Here is a 23,175-nt window from a genome sequence, read left to right on the forward strand (position 1 = left end):
GCTTTACCCATAGCAAAATAAAAGAAAAAAAAATCCTGACAGGAAGTTGGCTCGGTGTGACACCCTTAACCCTTCGGGGCAGATTTCCAAAATAGGAAACATCTTGGAATGATTTTACAGACTCGAGTGTAATTATATAAATTGCCGAGAAATTAACAGTGGTTAAAATCTCAAGGAAGGCAACAAAAAAAAAAAAGAAAACACGAAAAGAAGTCAATTGAATTATATGATTGCTGAAAAAAAATTATTACAATAACTTCAACATAAGCAACATTAAATATCTAAAATAAATACTGGCTTTGTGATGACAGGTAACATATTAAATTTAATATTGTAAAAAACCACAATCAAATTGGTCTTAAAGCGTTCCAAGAGAAATGATTTTTTTAAATAGAGACTAAAACTATTTTTAGAACTGTGAAAAAAAAACATTTAAATGTGTTGCCACCATGTAAATAACGTATTCACCCTTTGAGCGCCAGCATGCCATGTAGCATGTCCAAGTGGAGACAACTGATCCGACCTTAATATCTTTTACTTGGCCAGTATAGAAAAAGGTCTAAAGTCACATATGCTTCATAAGCATAACCGACCCTGAAACTCTTAATTAATTACCCCATTCAATGGCCCATCATGCCGATTCTATCCAGCTGTGGTATCCAAATGACTCTGTTATATGTCCACATGGAAACCTTTATTTGTCATTATTTTAAAGATGCACTTAATTGAGTAATATGCTTTCAAACACACTGGTAGCAAAAGCATTAAATTGGGATGCTCCGATGTCAGTTTACAATATGAAGGCGGTCTGGGTGATGGGTGATATTGAGATTCGGCCCCTTCACCATGAGATTGGAGTAAAAACCAATGTTCGTGGACCTCTCTGGTCTCTTACTCAGGCATCTAAGAAAGAGATCTCTGAGGTCAGTAGATTTATGTGACTAAAGTCTTTGAGATGTACATATATGTTTGTAAAAAAAATAAAATTACTATTGTTAACATAATCCACTCCCTTATTTCATTCTTAATATATTAGCCTCATTGGAAAGACAAGAGCTAAGTATAATATCTAGAACCACTTTGCAGCCCCCCTGCTGATACAGCAGGTAATTAATAGTTTTCATCCTTTCTTTTCCTTTTTGGATTGCCACCAAAGTTAAGGTTTGGTCGCTATGGTGTCTAATACCATAGAGTGTGAAACTTAAACGTACGTGGAACATGACCAAGCCACCGATGTGCCATCACCTTTGGATACTGTGTTTACTTAAAATCAAGTGGAAACTAAATCTAGACTGACGGCGAGATTTTCTACCGCTATGTCATTAAAAAACAAAACACGGGACTGAGTAAACTTCACAACAATTTGATTAAGCTTCGGTCTGATTAGTCATAGTAATTTCACACTAACCTCACAGCTGAGTTTTTCAAAAGAACGGATTACAATGGATTAATTTTTGCTATGACTTCTCAGCCTCATGATATAGCAGCTGACCTGAGTTGCCACTCTAGGCAACAGATACACGGAACTATATTCTAAATCCGTCTGTTTATTACATGAAGAACTGGGAAAATATAGACCTTTTTTTATCAATCAGATTAATTCTGTTAACATAAAAAGTTTTGTAAGTCTCAAAAAGCACCTTCAGGAATTATTTAAAATTAAATTATAAAATACTAACATTAAACCGTATTTATCTGTAATAATAAGGAATATTCAATTTCTATAGATTTTTGTGGATGTTAGTAAAATAATATAAGATTTATCAATTGGAAAACATTGGCAAAAAGTACTCTCTTACTTCTGGTTTGACAATAATATATTGGCATTAAACATCCTCTCTGCTTCGTATAAAAGTATGTATAAAATTAGATGACATTCTAATTGATCAAATCTCACAAAGAACTTTTAGAATAGATCTGTAATGGGTTAACCAATTTCCTAATTTTACTTACACTATGTTTAATAAACAAATCATTGGGTTTACTGACTAAACCATGCCTTGTTAAGAGTTGACCATGCACGTTGCATTGTGAAATAGTTTAAATCATCTCACCAGTTTGGGTAACCAGTGCTTAATAAGGCCCTTCTTGGAGGATAAAGCAGGTTTGGTCCTTCATAGAAGCATAGATTCTGACCACAGATTCAACCCATCTACTCTGCCCATTTTATCTGATGTAAAGACCTTAATCAGCCCTTGGTCTTGTCTTAGATAGAGGGTAGCCATTTGTGTATCCCGAGCATGTTTACATTCCCTCACTGTACTTCTACTTCTGACGAAAGGCTGTTCTACTTACCTACCTCCCTCTCAGTAAAATAACCCCTTAAGGACAATGGGCGGTCCCTAAACCCATTGAAAACAATGCATTTTGCACAGGCTTTGTCATTAAGGGGTTAAAGCTTTCTCGCATTACATTTAAAGGTACTGTGAAGACTGAGGTGAAATATTTCACCTCAGATAACTTTCACCTCTTTTTTATTGAGCTAACCTCTTTCTTTCAATCTGTTATATCTCTTTTGCACTCTGTTCTCACCTATTTTACATCAGTGGTGCAAAAAAAAAAAAACAGCAAAAAAAAGAAAACCTCTAACACCCTCTAACTGAAATATTGTACACACCTAACTATTGAGGAAGCGGGTTTATTTTAACAAAGCACCGTGGTTTAGATAAGCATGTGCTGTGCTAATCAAACTCTACATTAAAACAACAAACCAGGCCTTTGTTTATTCTGTTCCCTAAGACTTTTATTTACTGACTGTGAAATTTTAATATCTGATAATATTTACCTCCGTGAAGTAATTGTTGATTGTGCTAGATCAAGATTGTTTTTGGAACTGTAGGAGATCATCTGAATGTATTGGGTGTCGTCTGTTACTTGTCAAGTTATACCAACGGTTATTGCCCAATGGCAAAAGAATTACTGGTAGTTGGATCCAAGGCAGGTCATCTTCTAAGGGCTTTGTTGTTTAGTAATAGGTAGAGCTGTGCTTCTCAAGCTTTTCAGGCTCTTCAAATGCAACTGTTGCCACCATGCCTGTTGTTAATTGATTATCAATTTAGAATAATCACTGTAAGAATGGAAAGGCTTACTTATTAGACAATAAGCATGTAGATTGTATGGCCCATTAGCCTGTTTAGTAGTCTTTGTGTCTTCTTGCTGCAAGGATACTGGTGGGGTTCAATGCTGACCTCAAAGGCAAATGCCTTACCATAATTTTCATACGTGCCCTAAGCAAGTTTAACAGTAGTAACAAGTGGACAAGCATAACCTGATCTTCAATTACATTTATGACCCAAGGGGAATGCAACCCTTACTTTTGAAGGACCATTGGGTTTGTGGTGGATGTTCAATGTTATAGCTGATATATCTGAATGTGATTTTATATTCTTTTTAGGATGTGCTTCCCTTTCTGTATTTTTTTTTTTGTATAGCTGTAATAGGATGACAATGCATTTTTTAAGAGGACTATCCCTAGTGAAGACATCTTTCTCAAGATGCTTTCCATCTCTGGAAAGGTTTCCTGAAGAAGTACACCCAGACATACATATTAAAAACTTACAAATGTGTAACAATAGGGATTATAGGCGGTAGTCTATCAGCACAAATATCTCTTCTCTAGCTCCCCACATGTTGACAAGGTCAAAAAGGTGATGTCATACTTGGCACATCCTATGTCACTACTACTGGAATAGCAGGAAGAGAAATATATGGTGGAGTCACAGAACTTTTTGCACCACATTGTATCACCAGGGACTGACCTCAGACAATCATCCATCGATATGTTGGTAGGTATGTGGAGGAGAACGAATAGCCAATTATAGCCCTGGAACTCACAAATTATTTGATAAAACAATGACATTAACATGCTTACTACATCCCAAAAGCAATGAACATCATTTTATTTCTGTAGATGTAAATATATGTATTGTGTTAAAATTCCAATAAATTTCTGACAACTCTTAATATGAACCTTATACCAACCACATTTATACTATTTTTCTTCTAAAATTATGATTAAGTTAATTTCACAGCCCTGCATATTTATCACATATTTGATATTCTTCTGAGCAGCAGGGTTTGTAGAACTTCATTTTTGTGATGGATTTTGACATTGGGAAACCTGATATATGCTTGCCCACTAATGTTTCTTGCCGTCGCAATTAGAAAGAACTTTACTTTGACACATTGACAGTAAAGGCAGTAACGTACAAGGGAAACTACAATTACAAAATGAATGGCTCAATTACATTTCCATGAAGGTCTTTGCTGTGCCTCAATGAGCAAATACTTTGAGGAAATTCAGTTTCTGAAGGAAATAGCTTTACAAAGATTGCTAGCTTCACGTTATTCTTTTGATGCTCACATGAAGAAGTAAAGCTATGCATTTTGGAAAAGAGATAAAAAAAAACCCCCACCAATATTTCATAACACTTTGGATTGGCCTCTGAGACTCAAAATGTGGCATATGTATCCGAGTCTCAGGGGCATTGCTTTATTCTCCAGAGAGGAGCGTGTAGTTGGATGCTGTGCCCTATTCTACTTATAAACTGTATGAACGTTTTATCAAATCTGTTTGTACTCCCGGTCTTCCCTTAGGGACTATGGTCTACTGATTCACTATTAATATTTCCATTGATTTACTGTTGTAGAATCTAAGTCACGGCTGAGTTAAGAAATTCTATGTAAGCTTCCAAAGCAAGCTCTATTAAGCCCACAAGGTTCCAGGCCTGGGAGAAACCCTGGGAGAAACTCCTTCTTGAGTTGTCAGAACAACCTGAAAGATGACAATGGTAAACAATCCTCGTTGTGTTTATTTTGGCAAATGAGCCCCTGTTATAAAATACAAATAACTGTATTGCCAAACATTCAAAAAAATACATATAGAGAAAGCACATAAAAGACTCATTTCTTGTAGATTTTCTATGAAATGCAATAGTCCTTAGCCAGGTTATTGTTTAAGAAGTAGAAGGGTTTTAAAGATTCAGTTTTAAGGGAAATGTATTTAGAATTTATCAGGAAATTTCTCACTGATCCAGTAATAGTAGTGTTGGATTTTATTTAAAAAAATGTTTTAATGTGTGTTTTTTTTCTCTGAGCATAATAGAGAATCCCTGCATATAAAAAGGACCCATCAGTAAAGATACACTAAAGGTAAGCTAACCATTTCTCTAAAGCTGTTGCCTCAATCCGAAAAATGGATTTTAGTCCAAACGATAATGGAGTCTTTAGTAAAAGTTACTTTTTATTGAGCCAACAAGCTTTTGGAACCTCAAAGGTCTGTTCTTCTTCCATCTGAAGGTATCAACTTTGACTAAAGACTAATTTACTAACAACGTGTGGGACACTTCAGTATAAATCTTCATGGTAAACACTTAACAAGCGGCATGCCAAAAGCACTTCAGAGAGCCGCAGCTCAAATTCATTATTTACTACTCCATTACAAAAGAGATTGGGAAACACGGGGTGAAAACCCATCCCAAAAGCAAATACATTTGTTAGTTCAGCCGTGATACAACTTTATCTAACTTCATGATTTCAGTTGTATGTAAATACTATCAAAGGTCACTTGCTTGGAATACGTTCCTCCATTAGCGTTTTGTGGACCGTAATTTCACTTGTTGTTCATGCTATTTAATCACTGCCAGGGCACTGAAAAATACAGAAAGCATTGAATTTAAATAATAGGATTACAGCCATTACAGCTCCAGTGAATGAGACGGGAATGAATGCCAACTACGGTCTGAAAAGAAAATGTAAACACTATTTTAAAATGAATCAATAAAATTACAAAGGCAGTAACACTTCAACGTGAAACTTTTATTCTTCTGTACATTGGAGAAATACAAAGATTTTTTCGCTTAATAATACATGTATTGTACAGGAAACGGGGGCAGCTTCCCATTGCGATTTTTTTTAATGGATTACTATTACCTGTGTGAATTTTTATGAACAACAGTTACTTATTTTACTCTTACATTTTATTAGTTTTCCCTGTAATGTTGGACTTATTTGTTCCTATAAAAGTGCATGTACAGGCATGCGCAGTGACCATGTCGGATAGAATGTGTGTAGAAGGAGAGAGAGGGGAAAAAGAGAGATCTAGTCATTGAGCGAGTGCATGCCAGTTGGCCAAAAATACAAACTTGCACAAGTTAAGGGCCAGGCTGCAAATTCACTAATGCCAACTTACAGTGCACATGCAATAAATCACTCTTAACTCATATACACTTGTTGATGCAAGCAACAACAAAAAAATTAAAGCGACTTGCAGAATCCCATGAGTTACTTGTGAGTAGCAAAATGCGAGTCAGAATGCTCCATTTAAAAATAAAAAAAGAACATATTTTTGTGAAAAAAAATTAAATGAGGGTACCTATTGACAAGCCCGGTCTGGTAAACCCTGGGTGTTCCTGGCACTTTATGTCCAGCAGCCACCTGGTGACATAGGTGCGGCCGAAAGATGAATGTGTGTGGCTGCTTACGTAGGGTGTGGCTGGTCAAATCCAGCTGTTGGCCACATGCCGTGGCACCCAATCTGCCAATGGAGAGACAGACTGGGTATGTATGGGAGAGCCGATTGCCGGCAGTCCAGCATGCATTTGCCTGGTGTGCCAGATGGCCAGTCATAGCCTGCTCATTAACTATAGGTGAGTCAATTTCCCCTCCTTCCCCCACCCCGTTTGCAGTGAGGCAGTGGTAATTAAGTAACCTTAGGAGTGTTATAGCTAAAAATACCCTTAGATGCCTAATGGTTTAAATTGCCAACTAACCAGATAGAGAGGTATGGAACCCATCACATGCCTCATCTCCATCCACGTCATCTCCCTATCTACACCTCTAAGTCAAAAGGTTGCAAACTATTCTTCAGCCACTCTAGGACCACTCTAAAAAAATATAAAAAAAAAAAAAAGAAAAACCCAAGACAACAAACAAAACTGACACAAACAAAATTCCTGTGCACCAGAGACCCCAAATAGGTCCAGAGCATAGCTTAATACCTGAGCCTCAAATTGAGGTTTGTTGTGGGGTGTAGCTTTGAAAGTTAGTCCAATCCCCCATAATAACAAATCGAATATTACTGCCAGTTGGTTTTATTGGTTTCTATGTTGCTATGTACCAAGCTTAATTTTTGTGTGGAACCCAGAAACAGAAGCTTTCAGAGCAGATTTCAGCAATCAAAAATGGAACCAAAAAATGTTAAAATGAAACACTCCACCTTGCCCTTTGTTATGAAGAAGCCAGATTTATTTTAATGCTATGTACACTTCAAGGGTCATTTGTTAAATTTTGAACCGATTAGGTTACCAGAATTCTGGTAGGAAGCAGTTTGGGAGATGGATGCAGTTGTCGCACGGACTGTAAAAACATTTCCTCATCCACAGATAAAGCTCAGCCGTAACATCGTAGAATCGTCAAGATTCAAATTCCTGGAAAACCAAAGATCGTCTGACCACGTTCTAAAGGATAATTTATCAAGAAAGAGGAAAAATGCTTTGAATTTTTTGTGGTGAAAGGTCAACAATCGAACTTAATGAGAAAAGGAAACACTAACCGATGTAGAACTGCCAGGTTTTTGACCTCTGACGGCAGAGAAGTCTCTCTCATCTCCATCAAAGTTCAGACAATTTGGTAAATCCTACTTACAAGGGATATTTTTTGCTGATTATGGTTTGAAAACATCACAGTTCATGTGTCATTGCTACTTCATTTATCTAAAAATGCGGTCCTTGCATATTGTCCTACTGAAATATTCAGATAACAGAACCCTAAGTAAGATGTAATTCTTGACCCTTCTCCACAGAGGAAAAACATGTTTTTTTCCGCCAAATTCAAAGGTTGTTTATTTACCATTCTGTGAGTAACGGTTCTCACCGCCTGAAAAGCAGACTATATAGGTTAACATATGGAAACAATTCTCCAGAGTATCTGTCTGGATGTGTGTCCTTGGACACCTGTTTTTGTGTCTACACAGACATTCTATTGCGGTAGACAATTTTTACTTCTAAATAGCTTTGTTATATGTGATTACCAGATGTACAGCTTTACGTGGACATATCATCATTCAAATGTCTTGTCAGACGATCCAGATTTTTAAGAAATTACCTGTTTTGTCCAAGATTCCGACAGTCTCGCAAACTCAATTCCCTTTAGATTAAAGAGGAGCTAAACTATCGAGCCAGATGCACAACATCCTTCTGTAAATCCACTACCTCATTTAATGGAGTCCATGCACTTTCAGTACATTTGTATTTTTTCAGGAATCAAGCTGCCTTTTCTTTCCACTGTCACTGATTAGTGAATAACAACATCCTATATATCTATAGACTGTATATATATATATATATATATATATATATATATATATATATATATATATATATATATATATTGCGATTGATGGAGTGCTAATTTGGGGGGAAATCCTTATTCACTATGAGCTAAAGAATTTTTATTATTTTACTTGGTCTAAAGCAGATTACAAAACCTGGAATGCACTGAAATTTAAACCATAGCCATGGCTATTGAAAGGGAGACACTCATTCATGCAGAACAGTTACTTCTTTGAACTGAAATATTTTGTTTCTGCAGAAAAAAGTTACCTTAAAATAGATCGCAAATGTTCCTTTCTCGATGACCAGCAAATCGGCAGTTTTTTTTTTTGGTTTTTAACTTAAGTTACTACATTCGGTAAATTCTCATAGCTTTTTGATAAAGCAGAACAACTATATCAGGTGCTTAACTGTTGTCTGGATGTTTCACATTCTGACATGGCTTAACCTCTTGAGCTCAGTGAAATGAGAACTTATTTTTAATGAACGCGTACTGCAGGTTCATTTTGTTTGCAGTTTTCTTATATCTTTGGCTATTGTTGTAAGCTGTTTTAACAGCTCACTTACTGTAGCTGTACTTAATGATGAAAAACAGATGGAATTCCAGGTTTCCATTTTCTTGGTTGTCGACTCGGAGCTGACATGTTGAAAAAAAATGGTTTAAGATAGTCCGATTGACTCCTTGTCTTTTCAATATAAAAAAGAAAGGGTCAACTTAAGTTCCCTCTCTGTCGACAATTTTAATATATTTTACATCATCAATATTGAGCATTCAAAGGAGGAAGCATTCACCGGCCCAAATATTTTACCTATGAACTTTTTGGCAGGGAATTACTGTTGTGATTTATAGAAGCTTTATGAATTCATTTGATACGTTTTTTTTATCTCATTTTAATTGAGGATTTAACCCTAAGCGCATGTGGATTTTAACCTGAGTGAGACGTTGATATGCATCCTCTTTAGCCTGTCATGAGAAGCTTTATATGATATCTCACACATATGTAGCGCAACATGCATAACAAAAGACTTTTTACAAAGTAATATGGGGGCGCATGAGCTTCCTCTGCTATGATAGGTGCTGCCTTTTAAATAGATAGCAGTACAAGGCCACTTTTAAAAGCCTTGTTGACTAGTTGGACTCTATGTCAAGTAGCGACGTATTCTGGCCTATGTCAACTAGGCCCAATTGGGTGATCAGGACCATGGCTCCATGGGCTACTCGGGCTTACTTCCCCTGCCCTACTAAAACTATCTAGGCCGGCCTTCCATGCGGAAAAATGTGTTCTGAATCGGAACCTCGACATTAAAAGGGTCAAAGAATGGGTGTTACAATGAGGTTATTATGTATTATGCATACTTGGCATTCAAACAGCATAGGGCTCCTATAGTTCATAAAAAAATATAGTTTCATAAAAACATTAAGAATAAACTGAAAGCTAAATGCAATGGTTACATAGAATATATATATATATATATATATATATATATACAGTCATAAGAAAAAAGTGCATCCTCTTAGAATTCTATTGTTTTACATATCAGGACACAATTACAATCATCTGTTCTTTAGCAGGTCTAAAAATTAGGTAAATACAACCTCAGATGAACAACAACACATGACCATACCTGGGAACTCCAAGGGTTTGACCCGGAGATTGCTGGTTGAGCGCTGCTCCTCTGGTTCTCCGGGTCAAGACCCGAATCCTCCGAATCGCAGGAGCGGGGGAAGGCTCCGGGTAGCCGGACCCCAGAAGTTCCCAGGTATGCACATGACATATTACACTGTGTAATGATTTATTAAACAAAAACAGCAAAAATGTAGAAGCCATGTGTGAAAAGCTAAGTATGCCTTATGATTCAATAGCTTGTAGAAAAACATTTAGCAGCAATAACTTAAGCAGAAATGTTTTAGCATCTAATTATTATTTCCGAGAGGATTTATAAATTGGAGTATGAGGCTGGGGTATGCTATTTTATAGGCAGAACTAGAAAAATCGCATCAAGCTTTGTCAGCTTGCAAAAAAAAAAAAACACAACCTAGTAGACCACCCAACATGAGGGATATGAAAAGTTAAAGGTTTTTAATAAATTTTACTTGTATTCTGGATTTTTTTTTTGCCATAGGTAAGTAGGGTAAGTGAAGACTTCAACCCAAGTCATAAAGTCATAATTGCAGTGCAAAGCTTTGAAGTGAAGTCAAACACAATAAAATCTAAATTTCATTAAAAAAAAAATAATAGAAAAATAAAAGCTAACTTTTGCTTTGAAATGGTCACAACTTTTCAAATGCATCAGTATTTAATTCTACTAAGCACATTTTTTTGGATAAGAACATTAGCAAGTATCAAAGGCAGTTGCGATTCTTGCACTGCAAATATTAATAAATTAGCACAGAATTGCTTAAAACTTGTTTAAAAACTTTCCATTATCAATGAATGTTTTATTTGATTCTTAAGAGTATATATGTATATTTGGATTTAATGACATGATGCAAAAAAAAATCTAACAAAATCTATAGATGGGAGGTCTCATATATCTTATCCCCCACCCCATTTTTTTTTACAAAAGTATAAATGTAATGATTTTTATATGACATTTACAGATAATTACAGATAATTCTAAAAATGTTGTTGTAGCGCTGTGGTAGTTATGGTTACAGAACATTGCCGGGGCAGTGTGGTGAAATACACCTGTTATTTAAGCCTGCGAGACACTCTTAAATTCATCGTGTTAAATGAATTTGAACACTTATGAATTTGTCGGCTTTATAAATAAATTATATAAATAAGCCCAAAGTGGTGCGATATACACATAAAGAATGCCCTTTAAACATCAATGATGTTCTCCCTGTGTTGTATAAAATATTTATGCTCAGCGCATGTGTTTGTCTGTTCTGCTACCTAAATTAACTATCACATGCATAATTAAAATTAGCAAAAGGCACATGGTAGAGGGAAAATATCATTTTGATAACGTTTAATGTGTGGCCTGGAGCTTTGCAACCGTCAAGTGCAGCATGTTCCCCGTTTTATTGATTTGGCATTATGTTTGTTTCATTCACTGTCCCACCACGCACAATTTATAAGCTATCATACTTAAGTAACTATGTTTACTTTTGTGGTATTGTTTATACATCCCCTATGCTTTCCAATCGTTTCATTGTCAAATAATCAGTTATGTTGTTGAGCAGAGGACACACGAGTATTTTGGAGGGGGTTAGAAATGACTACAGTAGAAAAGGAGGGAAATTTCTTGCAACTTCCTGCCTCCCGTGTTCCCGATAAAACAAATTTCATAGGCAGCTCCATATTCTGGGAGCATTCTAAAAATCCAGAAAATCGTTTGGACATTTCACAGATATTTTTTTTTAATTTGATTTTATACATACATGTGAAAGTCATGACAAATGGAACTTGTTTAAGGAATTTAAATTTTCACAACTATTTTAAGTGAATGGAATGATCAGAACTGATTTCTGGGCCTCCGGGTCAATTTTAAATCTCTTGACACAGCAGCGGCATTTGGCCGCATTCACAATTTTACAGGTCTATAAATTATCCACAGCTAGTATAAATGTGAAAAAATAATTTACCCTGATCTTATAAACATCCTATATTCCTATAAACTTAACATGGATTTGAAATTTTCTGATTTTTTTAACCATCACCTAAATGTAATCCTAATTCCCCATTTTACTATATATGTGCATGTGACTGGTGGGAGTAATAATCCACACAAATCCAGGAGATCTGCTGTAGGCATGGAGCCGTCAGTTTCTGTGGTGACCCTGAGCTCTCCGTGACGTGGTTCTGCTTTTTAATAATGATGTATCTGGTACGTCACTGGGCCTCTAGGGACATATTTTCATGACGTACCTAGTACTTCATTGGTTGCGAAGTAGCAATGTGTACCCCTATTTAACCTGTGTGTTTTATCTTGCTGCTACTGCGCCATGATTGTGATGTTGAACCATTTGTGTCTTGCGCCCTTCTCATTTGCCTCTGACAGCTCAGACTTTTTTTCCTGTTCTGTGGCAAGACAGTATACCTATGGGTTAAATCCAGAACTCGGCCAATAAAGAAGGTTGGACTGGGAACTTGTGACTCAAGACTTCTTCAATGACCCCTTAAAAAAGAATGTAAATGTTGCTTGCCTGTACATCTACAATGTATTGTTAAAACGTAAAGAGTACAATGTGTGCATATTAAAGAAGACATATGTTAAGTGTTTAAGGACTGGGTCAGTTTTTTCCTTTTGGGGTAGCCAGAAAGTCTGCTCTCTCTCTATGGGATTCTATGCAGAGGTGGCTGTGACTAACATCTGTGGCTTAGACAGTAAACCAATCTTACGGTATTCAAAGGATTTAAAAAAAAAAAAAAAGATTAACAGGCTTGTGGAATGAGAATATATCCCAGGTTGCCTTTAATACACCAGCGTACTTTATTACTTGTTTCATCATTTACATAATGGATTCTTAATTCCCCAGTTTGGCAAAAAAAGGCTCCTAGTTTAATTAGTTGCTCTTCTCAAGCATCTATTTCTAAGATTTACATTTCATATTTTTAGGGATTATTCTCTTTCGTGGATTTAGGAAGCAAAATATTGAATTTCTGCGTGTAATATCATCCAAATAGTTGGGTTTTTTTTTCATTAAAAGTAACAAGGATTGATATACACTAAAAATACAATCTAGTTAAAATATATAGAAACATAGAATTTGACAGCAGATGAAATAAGCTTAGTTAAATCTCTTTATGTATTTAATGTATATGTAATGCAAATATCATTGCATCTATCCTTTTAGAATCTATCTATCTATCTATCTATCTATCTATCTATCTATCTATCTATCTATCTATCTATCTATCTATCTATCTATCATCTATCTATCTATCTATCTATCATCTATCTATCTATCTATCTATCTATCTCTCTCTCTCTCTATCTATACCTCCCACAAGGGTTCCACTGCATATATTGAAAAATTCACCTGCCCGGGTGGGGACATGCACTCACAGGACTTATGTTAAAGGCAAAATGTATTCTGCAGTAACAAAATATCGACGTTGTGGACCACAGCGTGGCCCTTTGTCAAGATATACAGCAAATCCTAAACACATTGTATAGTTTAGGTAAGTACTCTAAATGAGAAGTAGGAAAATTATTGTTGGTGAACGACTGAAAATTAGGAAAACAGTCTTATTCTCAATTGTAAGAAAGCCCTGACCTTAAAGGGTTAAACAATCCGAATTGTTGAAAAAAAAAAAGCAGGGATCTGCATAACACATGTAGACCAATACCGGCATTTTCTCATTTGTTCATTCATGTTAATATAAAAAAAAAATGTTCATTCGTTATTGGCAGTTGTTTTGTCTGCATATGTTGAGTAATTTCATAATCTTCCTGGAAATAAATCTTCCTTAATGGTTCATAAAAAAGCGATTTCAAATGAACCGCGTATCTGCTCTAAATTTAGTTCTGCTTGTATCTTGTAACTGTTTCTAATTCAGTGACTGGTTGTCAGAGGAGGGCTGGCAAGGGTGGCAAGGGGGCAATTGCCCCCTGTGCTGCTCTTATTTGACCATTCTGCCCCTCTAGTCTTCTTTGTGTGAATTTTACTTGTAGTTCAACATAAAAATATCTACACCATTACACCATGTCTGGATCCTTTCCATGTTCTTATTATGGGACCATGATTCTAGATAGCTCACCACCAGATGATATCAGACCTTTACCACTTCTTGCGTTAACAAGAAGTAACCTCACTTTTAGACTTTTTTTCACTTTTTTATTTTAAACATATTTATTGCATAGAGATATATACTAAAGGAAAATGCTTTAAATCCAGGAAGAAGCCAGTGTAGGAAGGTAACATTTTTCCAGTCCACCATTTGCCCCAGGACAATGGGTTCAGTAGCGTAACACACAATGCAGTTCCAAGCAAACGTTGTGCTATGCTTCCCTTCATGTTTGTATTGTTTTAAAGGTATATACCATATTTGCTCGATTATAAGACGACATGACCTTCCGGTGCTTAGTCATAGAAGCCCTGGCGGAAGTGCCGGCAGCAGCCTAGGTTGTCTGTGCACATCCCACAAACGTTCACCGGCTGCCAGAGAGGATGATACAGGTCTCCTGCAGCGCTGCGGGGGGTCCTCCTCTCTATCACACTCTTACTCTATCACACTCTCACTCACTCTATCACACTCCCATTCTCGTTCATTCTCTCACGCTCTCGGCAAACCCCCGCCATATTACCAGAAGTTCACGTTGGGTTTGTCCACTGGGATGCGGACGAAGATAGAAGATAGAAGGGAAGGGAAAAGGTAGAATATGAAAAAAGAAGAATGGAGACAATTTGATTTCTTTCAAAAACAAGGACATTTCTAAGTGACCCAAGGCAGTTTGGGGTCACTTACAAAATGTCCTTGTTTTGGAAAGAAAAGCAATTTTTTTTCAATTCAAATAACATTAAATGGATCAGAAACAGTGTAGACGTTATTAATGTTGTATATGACTGTTGTAGCTGGAAACAGCTGATTTTTAATAGAATATCTTCATAAGTGTACAGAGGCCCTTTATCACTCCCATCACTCCTGTGTTCCAACAGACTAACATTCCAAATTACAAATGGTTCCTCAATCCATTACTCACAGGCCATATGCATTTTATATATTATTATACATGGGGCTCCAACTAGGTGAATTATTATTATTTAATTATCAATTCTTTTTTTTAAATGACAGGCTATATATCTCTTGCCGGATTATTTACCGTAGCGCATACATTACAGTAACCGATTAGTAAGTTAGGTCATAAAATACCTACAACTAACTAATAAGCCAGGGGTTAAAAAAAATCAATGGCTGGTCAACACATGTACAGCAACAAAGTTTCCATGCATACAGAATACACAACACAAAGTCCTAAAAACCCGTGACATATTTATAAATGTAGTAAATTCCCTCATTTCCTAGGAATACGTCTGCTTGCCTAGCTATACACTAGCAGTAGAAAAGTTGGCTTTACCTTTCCTTTTGACTTCAAGGCACCTGTGCAGCGCGGCTATCTACTCCTCGTCCACGGCGACTTGGTTAATTGTAATATGAGTCAGATATTTGGCCAAGCATCTGGCGATGTTATGAATGTTATCATCTTCTCTACCTGCTGTACCGATAAGCGTACCGGAACGCCGTGCCTGGACCACGTTATGCTGCATTACTATATATACTATACGCTATGTTATGCGTATGAGCACACTTACCTATACACAAGGAAATCGGCGTGCATGCGCAGCCCCGTGGACTTGGTTGCATTTTCTAGATGGTTTTATGTCATTCTGCGTTGCAGATGTCTGATATGCTCCGTCAACATCTGACACGGCGCATGATCTCATGTGTAAAGAGACGCACATGAAAAGTCCCCATTAACCTACAATCATACCCACAACTCCTGGCACACGCAGACACTTCTTTCCTTATGTAAATAAACAGAAACTTGGCTGGATTTCCTTCCATTACATTTAATGATTGTGTGAATTCTATAGAAACATAAATGTGACGGCAGATACGAACCATCCGGCCCATCTAGTCTGCCCATTTCTCCTGATGTAAGACTCAGATCTTAATCAGTCCTCGGTCTCGTCTTAGATTCAGGATAGCTTTGTGCCCATCCCGTGCATGTTTAAATTCCCTCACTGTATTAGCCTCTACCACTTCCGCTCGGAGGCTGTTCCACTTATGCACTACCCTCTATGTAAAGTAAAACTTCCTCCAGAAGAACTAGCACCCATTATTATTTCAAATTAAGGTAGCTGGTACTGCCCAAGGAGAAATTCAAGGGTAACACAACTCTCGTTGTAAGCTTTGATATATGGGACAGCTTCGGATCTAACATCTATTTTTTTGTGTATATTCCCATATGATAAATGCCGCTATAAAATAGAGACAGGACAGAGTTCAAATGTCCCAATTGGGACCCCGTAGAGCAGCAAATTACCGCTACCTTATCCAAACATCACCTGGCAACTGTGCGTGTATTTTATTGGCTGATTTTATTGTCTATTAATGTTGATAGTTTAAGAGTTTTATATGGAAATAGTTTCCAAATAATCCAGATCATGAAAATATATTTGTTTCTTTAACTGTATTATATGTTAACCCTTTGCTGTGTCAGAATAAGCAAATACTAAGAGTATTTGGTGTAAGCAGGTTTGTGTTACTAGCTTACCATCTTATTACTCCTTGCATTAAGGTACCCTATATTATTATTATTTATTGTTTTATAAAGCGCCATCATATGCCATGCATGTTTTAATTCCCTTACTGTTACCACCTCTGCCAGGACGCTGTTCCACCTATCTGCCACCCTCTCAGTAAAGCAAAAAAAAAAACTATTTACATTTTACAAACCTGTTGCGCACCACAAGGTAAAAGAATTTGCATTTTGCTGTTAGTAAATGTTCCGATCAATCTTAAGAGTGCATAGTGTTTGTCAGAAAAGTGATTTACACAAGAAATTACCTAGCACATGGTGAGGATCAACATTTACCTTTGAGTGCCTCCCAGTTAAACTGTGTTTTGGAGAAGTTACTCATCAAGGACAAGCAAAATAGAGATGACAAAGTAAAACTTTTTTTTTTTTACACTTTACCGAAAAAAAAACACATTTTTTTCGGTTATTTTGTTCTGATATTGATTGGTTTACGGTAAACTTTATTCATTTACCTAAAATCCAGGTCCAGCAGTAGATTATTCTACCATGGGCTATACACAGGTTTGGGAAGGATCTCCTTCTTCACCCCTGCTCATGCCTGTTCAGGATCCATGGTTCTTATTGTGAGCATGAACAGGATGGCACATCCTGCTAGTGCACTGAAGCGAGACCATCAATGCCAGGCGCAGAATAAACTCCCCAGGTGGCACTGTGTGTTCTGGGCATCTTTAATGCACTCAGAGATCATCACCTTTAAGCACACAAATGCCACAAAACCCAGATTCCAGCATTCAGCCCACAATAGGTTCTTTTTTTTTTCACAATCATGATCTGTACGATTTCTCATCAGATCCTCACCCTCAGCCAGCACAAGCCAATTCCAGACAGACAGACAGAGACATTCCAAGGGAGACCTCAAACCAGCTAACACGGAAACTATTTCATGCCTTCAGTATTAACCGGAACCCTGTACGATCCTTGTGTCTACCCGGTAAAGTTAATGCATAGGTGTGTGTGTGTAAGGAGCAGTGCGATCTCCCTTATACCAGATCCAGCGCAGGATCCTATAGAGCTAGCTTGCTGGTTGACTTGGCGATCACCTACTGATCAGCCTGCTCCCCGGGGCACATACCTGCTGGATCTGCGTGTGCAGCCGGACAGGGGTCCTTGCGGGTTATGGAGTGGCTGCAGATGAGGTGTTTGCAGGGTTTCCTCCTGGTCTCTGCCACTCTTTCACTTGGAGCTGTGTGGCTTTCTCTTTCTCCCGTGCTCGCTGCCTGTCTGTCCCTCTGTAGCTCCCACTAGTGATTGAAAGGCTGCCTGCTGGCCGGTGCACACAGCCCACACACCCACTAGCAGCACAAAGCAGCTCCCACCACTCACCCCACTCGTGATTTCCCTTCACTGCTCTCACTGGCAGGCGTGGGACACATAGGAACGCAGAAATCTAACTGCAGAACCATCATGGCTTATTTACTATGCACAGAGTTACTGTTCAGTGCTGTACAGAGTTAAATGGAGAAGGAATAAAATCATGTGGCAAAAGCTTACAATCTAGTGATGCGGTTTGTGTATTATTCTAAATTACAAAGATAGTGAGACCTAAGAGGTAACATGATGGAGGAGTATATTTTATTATTATTATTATTATTATTTTTAATGTAGAAGGAATAAAAATAATGTGGCAAGAGCTTACAATCTAATGATGGGTTTGTGTATTATTCTAAAATACAAAGATAGTGAGACCTAAGAGGTAACATGATGGAGGAGTATATTTTATTATTATTATTAATTATTATTATGTTAAATGTAGAAGGAATAACAATAATGTGGCAAGAACTAGTAATCTAATGATGCGGTTTGTGTATTATTAAAAATTACAAAGATAGTTAGACCTAAGAGGTAACATGATGGCGGGGTATATTTTTTTATTATTATTATTATTTTTAATGTAGAAGAATAAAAAATAATGTGATAAAAGGTTACAATCTAGTGATGCGGGTTGTGTATTACTCAAAATTACAAAGAAAATTAGATTTGAGAGGTAACACAGTGGAGGGTTATGTTTTATTATTATTATTATTATTATTATTATTACTATTATGTTAAATGTAGAAAAAATAATGTGGGAAGAGCATGCAATCTAGTGATGTGGATTGTGCATTACAACAATTTAAAAAGAAAGTGAGATTTGAGAGGTAACACAGTGGAGGGGGTATGTTTTATTGTTATTATTATCATGCATTTCTTAAGTGCCACCAAATTACACAGCGCTGTACAATTTAAATGGGCAGTGAACAGACATAACAAATATACTTTAATAAATACAGACACATCAGGAGCTGAGACCCCTGTCCATAAGCTTGCCATCTAGCCCTATGGAACTTTTACACTAAGTTCCTGCCAGGAATGGTGGGCTTTTGAGGGCCCCGCTTGTGAGCTTACAATCTAACTATTATGTAAAGGTGATTCTGGTGCAAAATCTGGAGCATGCTCTTATTACTCCAGCAGCCCATGGAATGAACGTCACAGCAGGGACCCTATTTAAACTGACGCAGAATGACGTTATATTTATAACAACCATTTTCATTCATTTTGCCCTCTTCTTAGGGAACTGTCTCGCATGCCAGTCTGCTACTGTCTGGTAGTCATAATGCTATACCTATTATATCATAGCTCTCAAGTGTCCCACTTTAGGAGGGACAGTCTTTCATTAGGAGCCAGATCCCTTTGTCCCTCTTTTCACCTCAGTCACTGGGTCGCTGTCCATTTTATCTGGGACAACAGAATGTCATTTAACCATGCACCCCCAATCCTCCTCCCACTCCTTTTGCAGTTAATGTAATCTGGGGCTAGCCATGATCTTGTCTGCAGCTAGGCCTCCCATGGCTAACAACACCCATTATGCGTGTCTAGTCCCGCTCCATCACAAAGCCTCTGCCATAGAAGAGGGAGCTCCAGGTACCATAGAGGTCTTGGTAAAGCCCCATCATGTCCATCTTTGACCATTGAAATGTATGGTTATATGTAGAGGAAGAACAGAGAAGCAGATCAAGACATTCCACCCATTTACAGGGAGATTCTTTACTGATAGCGCCAAATAAAATCATCTGCCAATGTGAGTTAAGTCAAAACTCTTGGGTTTTTAAGACTAAAATCATCATTGTCACATATGACCGGTTTGCTTTCAATTAAATATATGTTTTGATGTGTACATTTGCTAGCCATATTGAGTATGGGATGGAAGAGGTGAACACGCTTAAATCTTCCCTCCTACATCCTGCTTCAATTTTAATTAATATGCCTTTTGAGGACACATAACTTGTATCATAAAAACATATGTTGCACACATGATGCAATATTATGGTATTGTGGTTCACACAGAATAGCACTGGAATAACCATCTCTCTCTTGATCTTGGGGGAACAGTGCTTGTTTTGGAAGTCTGGAGTCCATAAATTACATTTGAGGCAGGGAGACATTTTGAGTAGTTGATGCAATGGACCAGAGGTAGATGGAGTGATGGAGGTACAAGGTTTGAGAGGCACATCAACTGCTAGAGACAGAATAATTGTAAATAATTTTGTTATCCACCCTAGGTCTCTGTTAGAGATGCGTGATATGATATTTTATAATTACACTCCATGCAGGCTGATTCGGTGAAGGTCAACATTTCTGTGGGGACGATGAGAGAAAGAATGATGTGGTTGAAATGATACATAGGTGTGGGAGATGGAAAAAATAACAGTATCTCGTAGAGAGGCAAAAAGGGCTACGGTTGAAGCAGGTAGAATAAGATGAGGTAGTAGGAAATGGAAAATGGTGAAGGTGGAAATACCGGTATGTAATCAACAAAGGTTGGCAGGAGAGAACAAACTTTCGTAGGCATAGAGTAGGCTCCTATGTGCAGGGAGAAAATAACTTAAGAGTTTCCAGGTATTGCTGCACTGGGCAGAGACTGAAATAGTTGCATTTACATTTCGGCTATCACCATTCCTGGAGACCTGATCCCGATAATCCTTAACTAGTGTCCCTTTAATAAGCGATCACAATCATTCCATGTGATGACTCATTATTGGTGCCAGATTATCCATTAGGCACCTCACGCATGTGTCCAGCCCAGGAGACTCCATGTTCTGGGGGACCCTGGTTCTTTACTGGATCATCCTCCCACCGCAAGGCCTTAATCCAGCACTGATAGCGGCAATAGAATGGTTCAACTAACAGGAGATATATATTTTAACTGCATTATAGAAATATGAAAAATCACCAATTTGGATGCTCAGGTTTCACTAAAACAGGCTTCACCTCATTTAAATAAAAAAAAGCGAACCCAACTATGTCTAGCCACCTCTTTACAGATATTGCAGATCTCATCTACTTGGCCACAAACTGAAGCTTTAAGGATACCGTATTACATCTTTGGCAGTCGTAGAAGCAAGCCACTTTTGCTCCCCATGGTCTTGTAAGTGTGCTAAATGCAAACATCAATATATTGTCTTATTACATTCTACTTTTATTTTGTTGTGCATTTTTATGTCTTGTACAATCACCACAAATCCAATGCAATAGATGAGCTACTTTTATTTTCTTATACCTATTTATGATTAGCGATAACATAATATTGAACTTTATTGATTTTCTTTTAAATTTGTGAAATATTGATTTCCATTTTACGTGCATGTCCAACTTGAAACCCTTAGCCAGGCTTATTGTCCCTAACCTGGCTGAAAATGACATGGTTTGTATTGGATTATAAGGGGGATTTTGGCTGGGCTAGAACATTTTGGTTCAGAGGGCAAGTAAAGCTTCTGCCCCTGTGCTTACATGTCCATTGCATGACCCCGCTGAGCTCCATAAGCCACAGACTCAATAAGCATCTTACTGGGATTGCACAACACGACACATGACGCTCCAAAGACACAAACATGACTTGTGGACTATGTTGTAGGTACGGTCAAAAATATCACTTTGGACTATTGGATCAATACACACATACTCTCTCTCTCTCTCTTACACATTGGAGTAGTTGATTTTTCCTTTTTTTCTGTTGCAGCTAGTGTTCCCAGAGTTGGTAGTCTAGCTAAAGTTTGTGACTATGAAAGTTTCTCTTTAGAATCTATCTTGTCCAATTGCACATGAAAAGAACAATTTAGGGGTTAACTTGAAATGTAATTAATAAACCTCAGGGTAAAAACCTGTGTCATCTACAAACATTCATTTCACGTGGGGATCATGGGCTGGTTGGCAAGGCTGGATTAAGGAGCTTTGTGCCTTGGAGCAGTCATACAGAGAGGGCCCCGTCTCCTGCCTTTAGCAAAATCTTTTCCCCCCTTTTTTTCTGCTTTCTGCTTCATTTTTGTGGTCTTTTTTCCTTCTATTCTTTTCTTTTCTCCCTCTTTGACAAACTCTTTTTTTCCATCTCACTTCTGATATGTTTTCCTCATTTTTTTTAATCTTCCCTTCATTTTTTCCCTCTAACCTGTCTGTCTTTTACATTTCTCATCCTCTTTCTAACTTCTACTCTGCCCCAACCCGCACATACATATACACACACATACGGTTAGGTCTGGAAATATTTGGACACTGACTCCAGTTTTGTTATTCTGGCTGCTAACAAAAATAAAATCCAATTACTGTTAAATATTGAATATGGGCTTAAAGAGCAATCTCTCAGCTTTAATTTGAGTATTCACATCTAAATTTGAGGAAGGTTTTAGGAATTACAGCACTTTAATATGTAGCCCCTCCTTTTCAAGGGACAAAAAGTAATCGGACGATTCACTCAAAAGCTGTTTCATGGACAGGTGTTGGTGACTGTATTTGAGGTGTGGCATTCGCACTGTTACTGTGAACCAACAACATGCGGTCAGAGGAGCTCTCAATGCAAGTGAAACAGGCCATCCTTAGGCTGCAAAAAAAAGAAAACATCCATCAGAGAGATAGCAGGAACATTAGGAGTGGCCAAAAAAAGAACACGCTGGTGAGCTCTGCAACACAGAAAGGCCTGAACGTGCACGGAAGACAACAATAGTGGATGATCGTAGGATCCTTTCCATGATAAAGAAAAACCCCTTCACAACTTCCAAGTGAAGGACACTCTCCAAGGGGTATGCATATCACTATTCAAGTCTACCATAAAGAGGAGACTTCACAAGAGTTGATACAGAGGGTTCAGCACAAGGTGCAAACCATTCCTAAGACTCAAGAATAGAAAGGCCAGATTAGACTGTGCCACAAAAACATCTAAAAAAAGCCATCCTAGTTCTGGAACAGCATTCTTTGGACAGATGAAACTAAGATCAACCTGTACCAGAATGATGAGAAAAAAGTATGGAGAAGGCTTGGAACGGCTCAATTTCCAAAGCATAACACATCATCTGTAAAACACGGTGGAAGCAGTGTGATGTCATGCATGGCTTCCAATGGCACTGGGTCACTAGTTTTTATTGAGGATGTGACTGAAGACAGAAGCAGCCGGATTCATTCTGAAGTATATATAGGCATATATTGTCTGCTCATATTTAGCCTAATTTAGCAAAGTTGATTGGACGACACTCATTTTACAGATGGACAATGACCCAAAACATATTGCAAAAGCAACCCAGGAGTTTTTAAGGCAAAGAAGTGG

General features: G+C 37.6%; 1 protein-coding gene across 2 annotated transcripts in view; it reads right to left on the minus strand.

Annotated features, from left to right (window-relative positions):
- Positions 1-17,822, minus strand: part of BMPR1B (bone morphogenetic protein receptor type 1B) — a 171,614-nt gene extending 153,792 nt beyond the window's left edge. Inside the window, exon 1 of one of the 2 annotated variants that reach the window (XM_053461578.1) lies at positions 17,677-17,822. The gene's annotated coding sequence lies outside the window, so the exon portion shown is untranslated. Of the gene's footprint in view, positions 1-15,359; positions 15,442-17,676 lie in introns of those variants that run through there. The other variant, XM_053461579.1, reaches the window with a different exon arrangement.
- Between the last annotated feature and the right edge of the window lie 5,353 nt (positions 17,823-23,175).

The sequence above is a fragment of the Spea bombifrons genome, chromosome 1, assembly GCF_027358695.1.
Source record: "Spea bombifrons isolate aSpeBom1 chromosome 1, aSpeBom1.2.pri, whole genome shotgun sequence".
Classification (NCBI taxonomy): Eukaryota; Metazoa; Chordata; class Amphibia; order Anura; family Pelobatidae; genus Spea; species Spea bombifrons.